This window comes from Scardinius erythrophthalmus, assembly GCF_964197995.2.
Source record: "Scardinius erythrophthalmus genome assembly, chromosome: 10".
NCBI classification, from domain to species: Eukaryota; Metazoa; Chordata; class Actinopteri; order Cypriniformes; family Leuciscidae; genus Scardinius; species Scardinius erythrophthalmus.
In genome coordinates, this window is record NC_138230.1 from 35910598 (window position 1) to 35927696 (window position 17099).

The 17099-nt window shown below is 37.0% G+C and overlaps 1 protein-coding gene across 4 annotated transcripts in view; it reads left to right on the forward strand.

Moving 5' to 3' along the window:
• atxn1a (ataxin 1a) overlaps nt 1-17099 on the forward strand; it is a 108614-nt gene that overhangs the window by 73307 nt on the left and 18208 nt on the right. Inside the window, exon 1 of one of the 4 annotated variants that reach the window (XM_081377484.1) lies at nt 16440-16668. The exons of the other annotated variants lie outside the window; for them this stretch is intronic. The gene's annotated coding sequence lies outside the window, so the exon portion shown is untranslated. Of the gene's footprint in view, nt 1-16439; nt 16669-17099 lie in introns of those variants that run through there. 4 annotated transcript variants of the gene reach the window in all.

The following is a 17099-nucleotide window of genomic DNA, read 5'->3' on the forward strand; positions in this document are numbered from 1 at the left end:
AGTAGTAAAATATGATAAAAATCGCTGAAAAAGTTTGATGACTTTGCCCCAAAATAAGGTTTAAAATGCCTTTTTCCCCACAGGTTATACCTTTACTACGCATGCGCAAGGGTTCACGTTCAGGACACCAAACTTCATTTACGTCTCTATCCAGAATGCCGGTGTTGTGCCAAGCACTTAAACAATTATATGTATTTAAATGTCTGAAACCTAAAATAAACATTATGTGGTTAAAACACTGAACAGTTGTGATAGAGCCTATGACAAGCGCTGAGCGCGTCCGTCTTTGGCTCAGCGCCAGCCACAGCGCGAAAGCACAGGTTGAATATGGCAGTTATTTCACGTCACTGTACATTCGCTCCTTAGTGGTCAGCTGCTGACTGTTAAAAGCAGATGATTGGCTTTCCAGCGGGAGGGGCGGGACATGTGCATACAACCGCCATCTTTGCCGTTACGGGTTTTCCTTATATAGTTGTATTGAGGATTGAGGAAGTGGCATGTCTCATATAAATTGTCTCTGACCATACTGAAACTGACACAAAGGCAACTACCAAAATTAATCAGCCACACAGACGCAGTTATAATCTCAAAATGGCCAAATATGAGCCGATTAATAAGCCTGGCAAATATATCAGCGCATGACTACTCAGAAAATCAGGATACGAGAGACAAATGGCCAGACAGGCAGTGCTTGCTCGCGGACAGGCCTGTGAAATGCTTGATATAAGCTCATTTTGAGGGTAATTAACCTGTTAAGCTGCAACCCCACTTTTGAAAAATCCCAAGAAATGACATACCCAAACTGAAACAGATACAGTTCATGAACCCTTTGTACTAAAAGCACAAGTATGATCTCATTTGAAAGCTGACACCTGGCAGTTTATTGTAAATGTAGAATTAATTATTGTCATAATGACAAAAATTGTTATAAATAGCTTCAAAGTTTTGTAAAGTTATTAGAAATTATTTTTTATGAAATATCCTCATGAAAATAAAATTGAAGTTGGCCCTGGAGCAATCTAGAAATGCACTACAGCTAATGCCACATGTCTAAACATTTGATGTTTAAAATCTTAAGGTAGTAAGTCCAAAACTCTGTATTTAGTGAAATGTTTTTCAAGACCATGTCATGTGACTTTATTTTGATTTGACGCTAAGATGCTTCTGATGTTTATTGCCATCTTCTAACCATCTATCCAGTATATTGTCTTTATTGTTTTGTGGTGCAAACGAGCCCCATTCAGTCTCAGTCTCCCCCTGCACACATTCACACCTCTCCAGCCTGGTTATGGCTCTAAATATGCATTTCTTTTGTCTGCATTATAGTTACTAACGACTGGCTATTCACAGGCTATTCATATGGTTTCACTTTCAATCACCAATTTCTTTTCTCAAAGTTCACCCTTACATTTTAAACTGTATCTAATGCATTTCTTGAATAAAGAAACATTTCAGTAAGCTTTCAAAAAATAATAAAAATATAACTTCTAGGTGGCAGGTGCACCTAGGGCTAGCTAGCATGTTAGCTTAGCACACCATCAATACACGACAATTTATGAGATTAAAACCATGTTTGTGCTTATAAACTTACTTTATAAAGCAAATCGAGTATTTTAAATAATTTTCTGTGATCTAATTTGGCTTCAGATAAAAAAAATCAGACAGAAAATATACTATTGTCAGAGAATGTCTAATACTGTTCTGCACAACGATTCTATATAGATTAGCATTACATTATAAATATAATCTATTATTATGGAAATACCTGGCATGGATTGAAAAACACAGGTAACTCAAATATCATAGCAAACATGTTTATTGTCTTCAAAACGACTGTTTCTCCATGTTACAGCGCGATCTGTTGTTAGCTGTGTGTGTGTTCGAGGCTTCCTGGATTGTCACATGATTGGCACTTCTTCATGTTCTAATACTGTGCACAGGGTGGCGAGGGCGCCCTCAGGCTATTGGTATGAATTGAAAACACATTAACAGAGTATGCAAACGCTCATAATGATTACATCGACGCATTTGGGTATAAATTCAATAAATATTATTCCTGTCTATAGAAATCTGATGTAAACCTACGAGAATATATCAATATTTCTCCAAATCTGCACATTTTTGAGCTAAAGCCTAGAAGGACGTTGTTTTCTGTATCGCTGTCATGACGACAGCACGGGAGTTTTTTTATGAATGAAAGCGGCTGACGCGCATAATTCATATTAAAGGTATCGACTCATTTTTTCATTTCATAACTCCTGACACAAATTAAGAAATAACTGTCGCTATAAGCTTCTCAGAATACAATAGTGGTCAAATTCTGAAACTTGAGTCTTATATCTTTGTAATGATGTATAGTTTGTCAAGGTATAACATTAAATCTGATAGTAACTTTGAACTATATATAAATAAAACCGCTTCAGTGCGCCCGCGCTCTGGCAACGGTTAACAGGTTAACAGAGACGTATGAAAATTAGTACTTCATGAGCTGAGGCTCTTTTTTCTGTATCTGTCTCGCTCGCTCAGTTTTTCATCTCAGATAGTTCTACTATTCCATGGCTCCTTTAACCAATTGTCGGCTTTTAGAGTAAAAGCTCTCATCCTGTTAAAGGTCACTGGCCTCTTAGTGCGCGTTGTGAAGCATAGCATTTCATCACACTCACACTGCTGTTTTTTACCCTGCGCTTCCTAATGCTTTCTGAACGTCCTAATCTTCCGTCAAGTGTTAATATGGCAAAGGTTGGGTTCGGCATGTGTTTTTCCTGTTGGTTTCTTCTCAAAAGACATTTGAAAAAAAAAAAAAAAAATAGCCTAGAGAAATGGACGACAAATTGATGCTGAGAGCACATTTGAATGCATCAGAGTCCATTTTTATAGTGTGATGTCATTATAAAAATGTGGAGGATCTACAAGATCAAAGTGCCATGTGCTTATGAAAACATTAAAGGGATAGTCAATGCTGTCATCATTTACTCAACCTTATTTGATTTCAAATTTCTGTGTTCTCTTCACTCTTAAAAATAAAGGTCCTTTTTTGGCATCTATGGTAAGCTACCATGAAGAACCTTTAGCATCCACAGAACCTAAAGAAGGTTATTTGTACTATTTATACTGGTTCTTTAGATTTTTAAACGCCTCGATTGTAGTCTTGAGTTTTCTTCCAGGAACATATACATTAAAATATTCCTCATTTATAAATAATTCCCACACAAGACATGCACAATAAAGGGGGCGATGCCTGGTTGAGTTGCATTAGTAGTATGTTGAAACTCATGGTTATGGTTAGGGACATGACATTTCCAAAACACACTCGAAACGGTTGATCAATCACAACACACTGGTGCAGCCGTCCAATCAGAGCACATATGTGGAAAAATATGCTTTTTGAACATCCAAGCATGAAAACCTATCCTAGTAGACCCCAAGAACAAAATCATGACTTTGCAAAAGGGCATAATATGACCTCTTTAAGAGTGTTTGGCCCTTATTGACTTTCATTGGGAAGACAAAATACACGGGGACATCTTTCAAAATGTCTTCTTTTGTGTTCCACAAACACATGTAACATACAACAACAACATGAAGCAACAACAATACATTTTTTGTCAGGTGTGTGTCCTGCACACATGACTCATTGGAAGTTTGGGTGCTGCAGAACCCAGCCTTATGCTTGCTTAGTGTGTGTGTGTGTGTGTGAGAGTGAGAGTTTGGTGAGGACAGCAGTGCTATTCTTGGCTGTTGGGGGAAGTCTTGGCTCCTGGGCGCATGGGAAAAGTGTTCTTGGCAGGAGTAGTGGTGGCATTCCATTGTGCCTGAATCCCTCTCCCCCTCAGCACTTAAAACTGTGTCCTTTCACACTGTGATCTCAGCGGAGCGCTTTCTAGAAAGAGGGAGAATAAATAAATTACTAGCATAAACACCATCCACATAGACGTGCCCGTTCGCACCTGTTTGCACGCTTTTAGATTCTTTTTTTTTTTTTCAAACATTCACATGCAGACATGTATCAAACATCTATTTTCATTCTTTTTAAGAGCTCAGGGTTCAGAATGAACTTTCAGAATGAATCGTCCACTGCTGGCATAAACATGTCTCTCAGCACACTGGCCCTCATTCGCTGGAGCCGCTTGGAAGTCAAAGGTTCTGGAACACTGAAAGAATGGTAGAGGAATAAACATCCAGCTCTCTGAAACGCTGTGATATTAACTTCCCAGAACTCATTTGACCTTTGACCTAGGGGTGGGAATCAGCAGGGATGACCATCTGACTGTGACAATATGGCGGTATTACAAATTTTTGAGTAGCAGTTACTTGTTTCTGACCAACTATATTCATTTAGAGCTAAAAAAATATTAATTATTGGTCTTAATAGGGGCTATTTTGACTGCAGAGTTTGTCTCGCAGGTGCAGTTTATGTAGTCAAGGTCATATCTTGTACTTTATTTAGACACTGGATTTTTCAAACTGGTCTCTCTCTCTCTCTCTCTCTCTCTCTCTCTCTCTCTCTCTCTCTCTCTCTCTCTCTCTCTCTCTCTCTCTCTCTCTCTCTCTCTCTCTCTGTGTGTGTGTGTGTGTGTGTGTGTGTGTGTGTGTGTGTGTGTGTTATTCCCTACGTTATGAGGACAAAATGTCCCCACACAAATGGCAATAACAGAAATCTTTGACCTTGTGGGACATTTTTTTGGTCCCCATGAGGAAAACAGTTTATAAATACATACAACTAAAAATACTGTTTTTATTATTTATTTATTTATTTATTTTGTAATGAGTTTCAAGCTAATAAAGACATTAAGGACATATTTTATTTCTGATTTTAAATTGGATGCATGATTGATTGGTACCATATCACTTATTTGTTTTTATTGATTTATTGATAATTTTTTTAATTTATAAAATAATCCTCTGTATATTTAATTTGTATTGCTATGGCCAATATTAGATATTTAATTGTTCATGCTTATTATTTCCTCTTTTACATTTAGATTAGCTATGCTCTCATCTAATGCTCACTTAAAATATATATTTTTTAAGAGATAATAAATGTAAATAACATTTTTTCATTATTTAGTAATCTCCAAATTAATATCCATTTTTCATACTGTACATTATAATTGAGTGATGCTTAAATTCACTTGTAAAATTATCTTTTTTTTTGTTTTGAGATTTTGATAATTTTGAGATTTTGATCATTTAGAATGATTTAATTAGTCTTAACTTATTTAAGCATAGGAGCTGTTCAGTTATGGTTAGAAATAACTACCTGGAGGTGTTACGAATATGACTGCAGAGTGAACTGACTTCCCTTAAAAATGACTTTGATACTCAACAATGCACTAATGCTCACTCTAATAATACATTCATTCTAAATACACACACATTCACACATTTATCCTTTATCCAAACAACCTCTTACACTGAATGGCCTTTAGGGACTCAAGAGCACAAATGTTTGCTTTTTCCTTTTTAATCACCAAAGTGGTTCATTTAAGCTGTGCCTGAAACCAAACAACTGTTGCTCTTATTCTCAGGTGGCAGAGGTCTTATGTCTGACAGACTGGGTCAAGAGGTCAGACTGTTACTGCTGAAAATCTAGATGTCAGTGTGAATTAAGTGCATGCATTCACAAATAGTTTTTTTTACAAGGATTAACATTCCATCACTCTTGAAAAAAGTGCTGATATTATCTTCAAACTCTTTAGTTACTTGTTACCAGCCTGGATGATTTTTGACTGCAGCTTATTCTTGGAAATCAATTACATACCTCCAAACAAGCTCCCAACAGGCCAGGGATTTGGTGGTGTTCGTGAAAGGTGACCCGCTGACCCTCTGCCGGTGTGCACGAGCTTGAGGTCAGAGGTGCGGAGCTCGACGCAGAAGACATACAATTCATATGTGGCGTCAAGTTGCATGAATTGCATTACAAACTCGTTCTCTGCGTAAAACCAACAACTTTGTTTGGATAGAAACATGAAGGTTCATAGAGATTATATTAAAAATCCTTGTCCTTTGAAAACAGGGTCAAGGAGAGCCAAACTATGAATGTGAAGTTAAATTCTGAGAAGTGTTGCTGCAGGTCGACCTCAATCCTGATTTATTGAGTGTACGTTTGACATTTGCTGGATTTTTGTCTTTCTGATTACTCACAATGAATAATCGTCAATATTCTGCTTTGTAACCCACATCACAGGGCATGTTTAAGCAACAGCAAAGGTCAAAATGGCAAAAAATGACGTTGGTGGTGCTTGCAGAAAAAACATGAAATGTGTTTTATGAGCTTCAAGAATAAAAGAGTGTATATTTGTTTGGCTCGTACATAAACTCAAAGCACCGTCAGGGGTCTTTCATTGCGGCTGTATTTATCACTGTAGTCTCTTTCTCGTTCGCACCAGGTCGTGTGATTCTCATGCTATCGGGTTTCGTGCTGTTTTCGGGTTTAGGTGGTCTGTGTGGGGAGCTGGCCCGTCACGCTTATTTCTCACCCTCTATTTATTACCTCAGTGTTATCTAAATCTTTAATTGGTCATGAATGAATGATCACAGGACTGCTAAAGAGAGCGTTCGCAGGATAGGAGATATCACTCTGTTTAGCCTGAACAGAGAGATCACAGCACAATGTGTTATGATTTTGAACTGGTTTAGGATTTGAATTATGCTTCCGATGACCCTTATGTAATTTATTTTATTTTATTTATTTTAAATCTTGTTCTATTTTTTTAAAAATATTTTTTTTATTTAATTTTTTTATTATTATTATCATTTCTTTTTTTTTATGTCCTACCAAAATGTCAAGCCAAATGACATTTGTTTTGAAGAAAGATACCTAAAGCACAATTTATACGCAAACTGTTTCATAAAAATAAGGGCAGAGCGTACAATGACAAAAGGTGCAGGTTTGATCTATAGTAACTTTTTAAGTAGTAAGTAATAGTAAGTAGTAGTAGTAATTTATAAAATAATTTAAATGCAGCAATATGTAACTAATAACAATCCCTCAAATGATCACATATATTTGACACAAATTCATTTTCATCTATATGGTTTAAGATATGCACCTTTTATTTAAAGCAGAATAAAACAAATAAAATGCAAAATAAATGTATCATAATGTAGTTTTAGCATTATTTCTTTCAAGATGTCATTTTGGTATGGTATGTTGTTATCTAATGCAGTAACATTCGCAAACCCAGACCTGATGATGTGTACAGGACATCAGCCAATCTGTGCTGTGTGGGCAGACGTGAGTATTGTTATGGATCACAGCAGTGTCCTCAAACCAACCCTTCAGTCTGTCTTAGTTTGGCCAGCACCACGGCGGAGCCAAACAAGGCCACACAAAAACAATATCACGTCGTCCCATTTTGCCACAATTCAAAGAGCCTGAGTCCTGTGGCCCTGCTCTCTCAGGAACATAAAGACTTCTCTGCATGGTTCACAGTGTGTGAATGGCTTTGAACAGGGCCTCATGCTGTGCTTTGGTGTGTGTTTGGTGGAGGTCCACTTTTATGTTCTGTCTTTGCGGGTTCGGCGTGATGCAGCTGTGAGTTTGTATGCAGGGGTCGGTTTCCTCAGCAGTACAGTCGTGATGATGGGCTGTTGCTCTGAGGTTTGTGGCTGCGTGTTGCATGCTGCTACATGGGTCGGTGGTCTTTTATGCAAAAGGACGGCGAGTGGCGGGGCACTGAAGCAGAGAGCTCTTACAGTGCTATGGACACACACTAATTGTGTTTATTTATTGTTTGGTTAAATAATAGTTTTATTACTAAAATGGATTCTTTTATACTGTTTCCAGAAGTCTGAGACCACTAGTTTGTATTTTTCATTATTTTCTATTTTCAAGTAATTTTAGAAGATAATTTTATGCAGTTGCATTTTTCTTTCAATTGATAGCTAATAAGCTGATTGTAATATGCTGCTCATAATACCTAATACTAATCATAATATACTGCTCACAATACCTAATATTAAAAATAATGTACTGCTGATAATACCTAATAATATTCATTCATTTTTAACATTATTTTTAACATTTGAATATCACTTCTAAAAAAATTACTGAAAAACTGTATTATAAAAATAAAATATTTAATGATAAAAATGTATTGCTGGATTTTTTTTAATTGATAGGAGCTCATAAGCAGCTTGTAATATGGCGCTCATAATATCTAATAATAATCATAATAGTAATAGTATACTTATAAATGTAAGCTTTGATTCATTTATATGTATTACTAGTGATTGTGTAATTGCTTTAAAGTGTCTTTTAATATATTTTGGTGCTAGTTTGAAACTTGACCCATTAAACTGCTCGAACCCAGTTTCCTCTGAACGTGTGTGTTGTTCTGCCTCTTATTTGTCACAAGCGTGTGTATCTTTAGCCTGTATTTGTCAGTACGTCTGCATGTTCTTAGTGAGCGTGTGTACACACTCCTGTGGGATTATCGAGTAATAGAGGGGTTTAGCAGTGCTTTGCCTCTCTGTAATCCATCACACACACACTGGTACACACTTCGCATAGTGGCGGATTTAGGACCGCTTGTGAATGGAGTGAAGGCGAGAAGGACACATCGAGCGGTAGCGGCGGACAAGACACAGAGGCACCGGCAACTGTTTGCGCTGAGGACAAACACAGGCGTGAAATCGATTTCAGGTCGAAACCAGATTCCGGCATACGTCTGCAATTATGTGCATCCAATCTCCACTTTTCGAACTCAATTGAAGCTTTGGCTCTGTGGAGCTGTCTCTGTGGAGAGAGGAGAGCTATTCATTTCTGTGACTCAGATTTAGAGGTCATTCAGTGCTAGTATTATTTCAGAATGACACAAGCACCATGGCAATGTGCACCTCCGATCGGACACGCTAATTAAAACATAGATGTCATCATAGATGTCATTCATGTACAAAGCTATCAATATATAACTATAGCCTCTATATATATATATGTGTGTGTGTGTGTGTGTGTGTGTGTGTGTGTGTGTGTGTGTGTGTGTGTGTGTGTGTGTGTGTGTGTGTGCGAGTATTTTTGTTCACTGACTGGGCCGACCTCAGAGACCTCCCTCACTCTCATTTATCATTTATAGTTACACCCTCAGACTTGAGAGAGAATGAACAGAGCCAGGTCTGAGTTTCTGTTCGGCTACAGTTGCATTCCCCTTATCAGAAAGAGAGAATGAGGCCTCTCTGTGCTGGAGGGAGCATTCAGGAACATAGAACTGAACACACACAAGGTTAGGACAAAATTCAGAATTTAAGAATTTAATTGAATTCGATTTAAAGGGGAATGACAGAAAAAAGAATTTACTATACTTCAGGACGTTTTTTATTTTTATTATAACACGATCATACATATATTTGTTGTATCAAAACATGAAGAATTGCATGATACATTTTACTAATTATATCTATAGCCTATAGTTTCCTGTTTTTTTCTCTCTCATATTTTTGTGTAATTTGAAAATTGATATGACTAGCTATCAAATCAGATTTTTTAATTAAAATTGGATTTTTTTTTTTTATAAAAGTATAATGAAATTATATGCACTCACCATTTAAGAGTTTGAGATTGGTAAGATTCTTTTGGTAACCCACACTCAAGCAGACGAAGAGTTGAATACTTTCGTTCTGACTGAAGTGTTGCAGTCTCACTGGTGTTAGCTCAGCATTCGGCCTTCACATTTTGCTGTGGGCTCTTACGTTAAAAGCACATAAAGTTAATCTGCAGTCATTCCTCTCCCCTCAGGGCTCAGTATGGGGTTAATGCTCCACTCTGTAATGCTGCTGGGCATGCTGGGTATGACTGTAGCGCTGCTCTCTCTTTGCCAATCTGTCTATTCACCCAGCTAATGAGTCATTGTTGGGTTGTTAGTGCCAGATGACGGTGATACAAGCAAGGGAGAATGTTCCACATGATCATAGAAGTGGTTGGTTGTTGGAACTGGGTTAAAGGAATTAAATTTGAGCAAAATTATACTAAAAAGTGTTACAAAGTCATGTGGACTGTTTTTAGTATTACAAAAGTATTACAAAGTCACGTGACTGTTTGTTTAATGAAACTTTTATGCTGCAACATTTTGACAGCCCCATTCACTTTCATAATATGGAAAACAGCAGCCAGGACATTCTTCAAAATATCTCCCTTTGTGTTCCACTGAAGAAAGTAAGTCACACAGGTTTGGAACAACATGAGTGCAAGTAATGACAGAATTTTCTTTTCTTTTTTAATTGCACTATGCCTTTAAAAGTAATGTAGTACTGTATGCAATGTGCATGCTGGGAGTCTTGTGCGGGAGACCTCTTTCATGCACATATGTATGCGTGGGTGCGCATTCTGCATATGTATAGAGCTTTTGATGTGTCTCCTTGGCGACACGTCTCTGGAGTTCACAGTGACACTGAAGCAGAGAGAGGGAAGCCACAGCTGAACAGCAGACAGTCGGAGGGAGTCACAGCCATTCTCTCTCGTGCAGGTGCGATCAAAGGCTCGCTGCTATTCAGGTCTGCTTGTGAAAATGCATATCAGTCTGAAAGCATTCAGTGTGCGTGCATGTAAAAGGACGCATCTGGCTGTGAGAGGGTGGTTACATTCCACTGAATGGTGCAGAGCTTTCCTGTGAAGATTTGAGTGGATTTTTAAATCACTGCTCCGTCAGATTCACACGGAATTAACTTATTCTTTGGCAAATGGCAAGAGTGCATCACACCTGACCTGGGATATGAAACCAATCATTTTGTGCATTAGGCAAACAGAACTATAACTATTTATAGAAGCATGAATAAAAAAAAACTTTATGTATGTGCATATTGCTGTTTGAATTTATAGTTTTTTATTCAGGTTTATTTATACATACTGTGATGAGCAGCGTGTGTCAAGGATAAAACAGTGTTGTACTTGGATATGATTTTAACTCGGGTTTCCAAGTAATTTGATAAAAGAAACTGTTAGAGTTTAAAATAGATGTGCCTGTGATAGTCTGGGCATCCACCATGTTAGAGCCATTAGGTTGGATGATTTCAAGACCAGATGCAACCTGGGATCATGCTTTCACTGTTGAAACTATCAAGCTTTTTACACTTTAATTTATTAATTAAAAAAATATATATTATTATATTATATTATTAAAGTTTGAGGTCTGTGAGGTTTTTTTTATGTTTTAGAAAAGAAGTCTCATGTTCACCAAGGCTGAATTTATTTGATCAAAGCTACAGTAAAAACAGTAATATTATCAAATATGATTACAATTTAAAATAACTTTTCTATTTGTATATATTTTATAATGTTATTTATTCCTTTGATGGTAAAGCTGAATTATCACATTCTAATATGCTGATTTGCTGCTCAAGTAACATTTATTATTATTATCAATGTTGAAAACAGTTGTGCTGCTGAATATGAATAGAAGGTTTTAAAAACAGCATTTATTTGAAATAAAATGTCTTACATTTTAATGAATTTTAATTAGTATATTATTAATTATTATTAAAAAACTCTTTAAAACAAATCTTACTGACCCTAAACTTTTGAAATAATAGTGGATATTAATTATATTATATTATATTATATTTATTATATTATATTGCTTTGATTACATTGGAGAAGTACAGCTCAACAATGCTCGCTCTGGTCATCTTAAAATTAATATAATATCATTCTATATCTCTCCAGTTACACATTTGCCAGCACTGTTGTATTCGACCCTTTTAACTTCCCTCAGATGCTGGAACTAAAAGCAGGAAGTGTTTCTGCAACTCTACAAAGCTCATGCATAATTAACGAGACAAGCATCGCTTAGTTTATGATTGTTTGTCAGTTGCTTAGCATTTCAGTTTCACAGTCTTTAAGAACTGAAAGTCTTTCTTGAATAATGTGCAATATATCACAATTTATGACTTGCATGACAGGATTCCAAAGAATTAAAGCTGTTCCTATACATTTTGTGGTATTCACCGACTCTGTGTTATCTCTGTGCGGCGGTTCGTGTGAAACTGACGCGAAATCAGACTTCATTCGCCCTAATGGAAAGTATATTTACACTGTCTGAATCCCTTCCTATTCCCTATATAGTGCACTATGTGCCATTAACCGTATTCATTTGTTTTAATTGTGTGAACAATTGACTGATTTCAGCCGCAGCTTCATAGAGTAAATTTGATTAGAAGCTGAAGTGCAAAGTGATGTCATCATAATCATTTATCCATATTGGCGGAAGTGAGAGACTTTAAGTATTGAGTGCTTGCATCTTCTAAATGCAAATTTTGTCATTGTTTTGGAGCACACTATCTTACAGATAACCTTAAAGGAGAACTCCGGTCAATTTTAACATTTTAACAATTTTTTTTGTAAATTTGGAGTGCTGTCAGTACAGAGAACAACGACAAAAATCGGTGTTGCCTACACCGTGTTATCCTCTTTTTAAAATTTGCACCCTGTTGACTTCAATGGGGCAAGTTTTAAACCTGCTTTTAGCCTCTTAACATCCTTGATGTGTCATTACAAGTGCACAGCCATGTTAGATGATTCCTTCAGAGTGAACACGGGTCAATCTGACTGCAGTAGATGTGAAAGATATGTTTAAAAGTGATGTTATTTCAGCCAGCACACATACCTGTATTTTCTTCCTGTTTTCGGTCGAAGTCCATAGTAATCGATTGTCGAGTTCACGCACGTGATCATAGGTAACTAAACCTATGCGTGTGAACTCGACAATCGATTACTATGGACTTCGACCGAAAACAGGATGTAAATACAGGTATGAGCGCTGGCTGAAATAACATAATTTTTATTAATATCTTTCACATCTACTGCAGTCAGATTCACCCGTGATCACTCTGAAGGAATCACTCACATTAGCTGGGCACTTGTAATGACACATCAAGGATATTAAGAGGCTAAAAGCAGGTTTAAAACTTGCCCCATTGAAGTCAACAGGGTGCAAATTTTAAAAAGAGGATAACACGGTGTAGGCAACAACGATTTTTTGTCGTTATTCTCTATACTGACAGCACTCCAAGTTTACAAAAAAATGAGCTCAATGTTAAAATTGACCGGAGTTCTCCTTTAAGACTAAGATATTCATACTAAAAGCCCAAAAACCTCATTTATGATTTCATGGGGACTTTAAATTGGGACTCTTTTTCTCCTACTTAATGACTGCAATCTGTAGAGAGGAGAAAGATGTTCTCCGCTGTGAAGAGCTTCATCTCCTGCAAAAATAATTTAAGGGGATATTATGTTATCAGGTAGTTAGCAGATGCAGCCTTTTTATCCTACTCTACTTCTGTCTGTCCTCATAATCTCTTGTCTGTATCTCTTTGTCCCCCCCCCCTCCCCCCCGTCCATTTATCAATCTCTCAGGTGACTGCACGCGCTTCAGAGTAAACACACGAAAACTAATTGAATTACCCCAAAGGCTCAGAAATGGTGAGCATAGCTAATTTGTTGCCACAGCAACAGGCAAACCTTCCCGTGCCGCTTGTTTTGTTGACTGCGGTTCTGTAAACAGCACACACTCCCTTGCCTAACAAGGGAACTCCTTGCGTGCCCGTCATGCGCTGCGCTTCAGATTGATTCACATTAATGACCGAGCCCGAGCTCAAAGCACTGACAACCTCTGACTGCCTCATGCTTTCCATAACACGGCCCATAGGGACGCGTTCAGTCGTGCGTTAAATTGACTCGTCGGTTGGACCACATGGAGTCTGCGCACGGAGAACTTCAGCAAGCATCATTCACAAAGTTCTGAGCACCCCTTCTGTGTACTTTATTCCATATTTTGGTTATTTTGAGGATGTTTTCAGCTAGCAATAATAGTCTAATATTTCATTAAACACATTTTACCACATTTAAATCCATACCACATACATCTGCGGACTTTCCACTAAAATCAGCGTGGGAAATGCAGAAAATGTCTGCGTGTTCCTTCTAGGCATGGTAGAGAACTTTAGCTAAGCTATACTTTGTTTTCTTAAATAATGGAGCGTAAACAGAGGATGTTTGAGCTTTCACTGGTGTTATTTTAGCATCATTTGAGATTCTGTGATAGTATTGTTAAATTATTTATTTTAGTTTTTTATATATTTTTAATTTTGATCTTAAAGTTTTAATAATTACTTCTGTTTATCATTTTCATGAGTTTTTTAAATTGTCTATTATAATCATTTTTGTACATTAAGTTAAACCTAAAATATAACAAGTAAATATCTTTTTTCATTTAACGTTTATTTAATATCAAGTAACAATTTTTTTTTATGTTTTTTGTTAATTAATTTTAATAACCCTGGCTGTCACCCTCTTTTTCAACACTTAAAAATAAAGGTTCCAAAAGAGGAGTTTTAAAATAAAAGAACAACCAAAGTTCAATTTTTTTTTTTTTTTTTTTTTTTTGTGTAAAGAACATTTTAATAATCTGAAGAACCTTTTTCCTCTATAAAGAGCCTTTTGTGCAATGGAACATTCAATGGAATTCTTCTTAGAAACATCAATGCCAATAACGAGCCTTTATTTTTAAGAGTGAATCTCGTTTTCCTTTGTGGGAGACATTTCTGTTGTCCGCTCTTACCGCACCATCCTCACAACCAATGAGCAGAATATATATTTATCAAAACTGCATAGCTAACTAGGTCAGCTAAACAAACTCTAGCCTTTAGCAATGAATCTGAGACGTTGCTGTCTCTAGCACCACCTGCTGGTGAGTTAGTAGAACTGCAACAGTTCTTTCTAGTATTTATATGGCATATGATTTTTAAATGGTGCAGAAACTAAGAGGTTCAGAGATCTCCAATTAGATGAGATGTTGCTGTACGGGATAAGCATCAAAATGCCCTTGTGCTTTCATTGAGCTCACCTGAAATGAGCTTCTAATCCGGGGAATGCCGTGACTCTCCGTGGAAGTGTGTGTGGGCCTGTGTTTGTGTGTGCTCTTCTGCCATGTGTGGGAGTGCATAATGCACATGTAAGGGAGAGTAGTCTGTCTTTAGGCCTATTTCTTAAGCTATGAAGCACTTTTAGAAAATAAACCCCCTTAATACACTTTTGATAATGCTGTATTGTGTTTGACATCATTCTGTGATGGAAATGACTTTTGAGACATTTTTGCATTAAAATGGTAGATTAGTCTTGCCAAGGCTAATTTCATATTGTTTGTATCCTTAATAGCACAGTTAAAATGACACTCAGTTTGACTAGAAATTATGCACGATAAATAAATAAAAAACATTGGTAACACTTTATTGTAGTGTCTTTGTTACACGTTACATGTTGCTATAGTAATATAACAGTAATTACATGCAATTAACCCAAACCAAATCTGATCCTAACCCTATAGTTAGTGCGTTGTAAATTAATATTATTCGGTACTTTAATGTATAATTACACTGTAACAATTAAAGTGTAACCAAAGTGTTTTTGATGTTTTGTGCTTGATATTTACTGACACTGTTGTGTTCTTGGTCAACAAGTATGATGCCACAGTTGTAATTTGAGTATTATATTTTTTTTTTTTTTTTTTTTTTTTTAAAGTATATAAAGTATTAACACTTTTATTCAGCAAGGACGCGTTAAATTCATCAAAAGTTTCCGTAAAGACACGTATAATGTTACAAAATATTTCAATTTAATGTATCGCAGTTTCCACTACAATACTAAGCAGCACAACTTTTTTTCAACATTGACAATGATAAGAAATGTTTCTTGAGCAACAAATCAGCTGAAATTTCAGCTTTGCCATCACTGGTATAAATACTGTTTTTTTTTTTTTTTTTTTTTTTTTTTTTTTATAAATGCAGCCTTGGTGAGCATAAGAGACTTCTTTCAAACACATTTAAAAATATTACCGACCCTAAACTAAAGCATTTACAATAGTAATGCTTAGTGCTGGTTTTACTCTTTAGATCATTTCATAATAGATTTTGTGAAATGTTGTGATGAATTAAAAAGAGTAAAGCAATTAAATCTATAGCAACATAAAAAAGGCATTTGAAAAGTTTCCAGATTTAATGTGATCTTCGCTTAGCAAAAAGAAAATCTGTTAGTTTGAATAATAATCAACCGCTCAGGGACATAGAAGTGCAGAAGAAACCGCCTCATATCTCTTCATCTCTCTCTGGTTTAATCTCAATCGCTCTCTCCCCCCTCTCGATTTCCCTCGTACTCTCGTTCTCTCGCCTCCCTCCTCTGTCTTTCTGTACATGCCTCCCTCTCTCCCTGATCTCCTCCCTCATTCTGCCTCTCTTTCATTATTTCGCTCTCTCTTTCTTTAGCAGTGTAGTCTGGGCACGCTGCCAGCTGGCATGTGTCTTTTTTGAATGAATACCTGATGAAGTTGATGGTGCGCAGTGAGGTGAGGAATGGGAGGAGCTGAGCGAGCGAGTGAGTGAGTGAGCGAGCGAGGGAGAGGGAGGGGAGAACTGATGGCCTGGCTTGGCCTTGCATAACGCACGTTTGAGTGCTGCAGGCAGGGCTCAGAGCTCAGCACTCCTGTGTGACACACGGGGCCCGGAGGGGCAGGGGGCAGTGTCTGTCCACAGCCATGACTTAGAGCAGGAAGGGCCATTGTTCATGCCGGCCACACCATTGTACCTCCGTAAGGTGTCAGGGTGTCTTTGTGTCTGTGTGGCTCCTGTGGGAACAAGGGAGAGACTGAGAGAGCGACTCAAATGGCCTCTCTGAACAACAAGGTAAGCTTTTATGCACTCCCACTACAATGTGTTTTACTCAAATGCATGTATGTTAGAGATTGTGAATGTCTATTTGTGTCTAGCACTTCTCTGTTATAGTTACAGTGTGTTTCTCAACTGTAGCCAAGGGTATTACTGCAGCTTTCAGGTGGTACTTAAAAAGATCCTCGCTTTGTTGAACTTATAAAATAGATTCAAATAATTAGTAGTCAACACATTGGCGCATTAAGCTGCTTTTTAAAGCAAAAAAGCACAACAAACTATGTGTAATGTGTGCAAATTGCTAGAGTAAAGACTCCAAAACTCTTTACTCGATTGATGATAATGCCAAAAGATATGCAGTCGACTGTAATACGAGTTCTCTGGTTTGGTATTGATGAAGTGGTTGAGCGTTAATGATGGAACTGTGATGGTTCATAAGGCACAGAAAC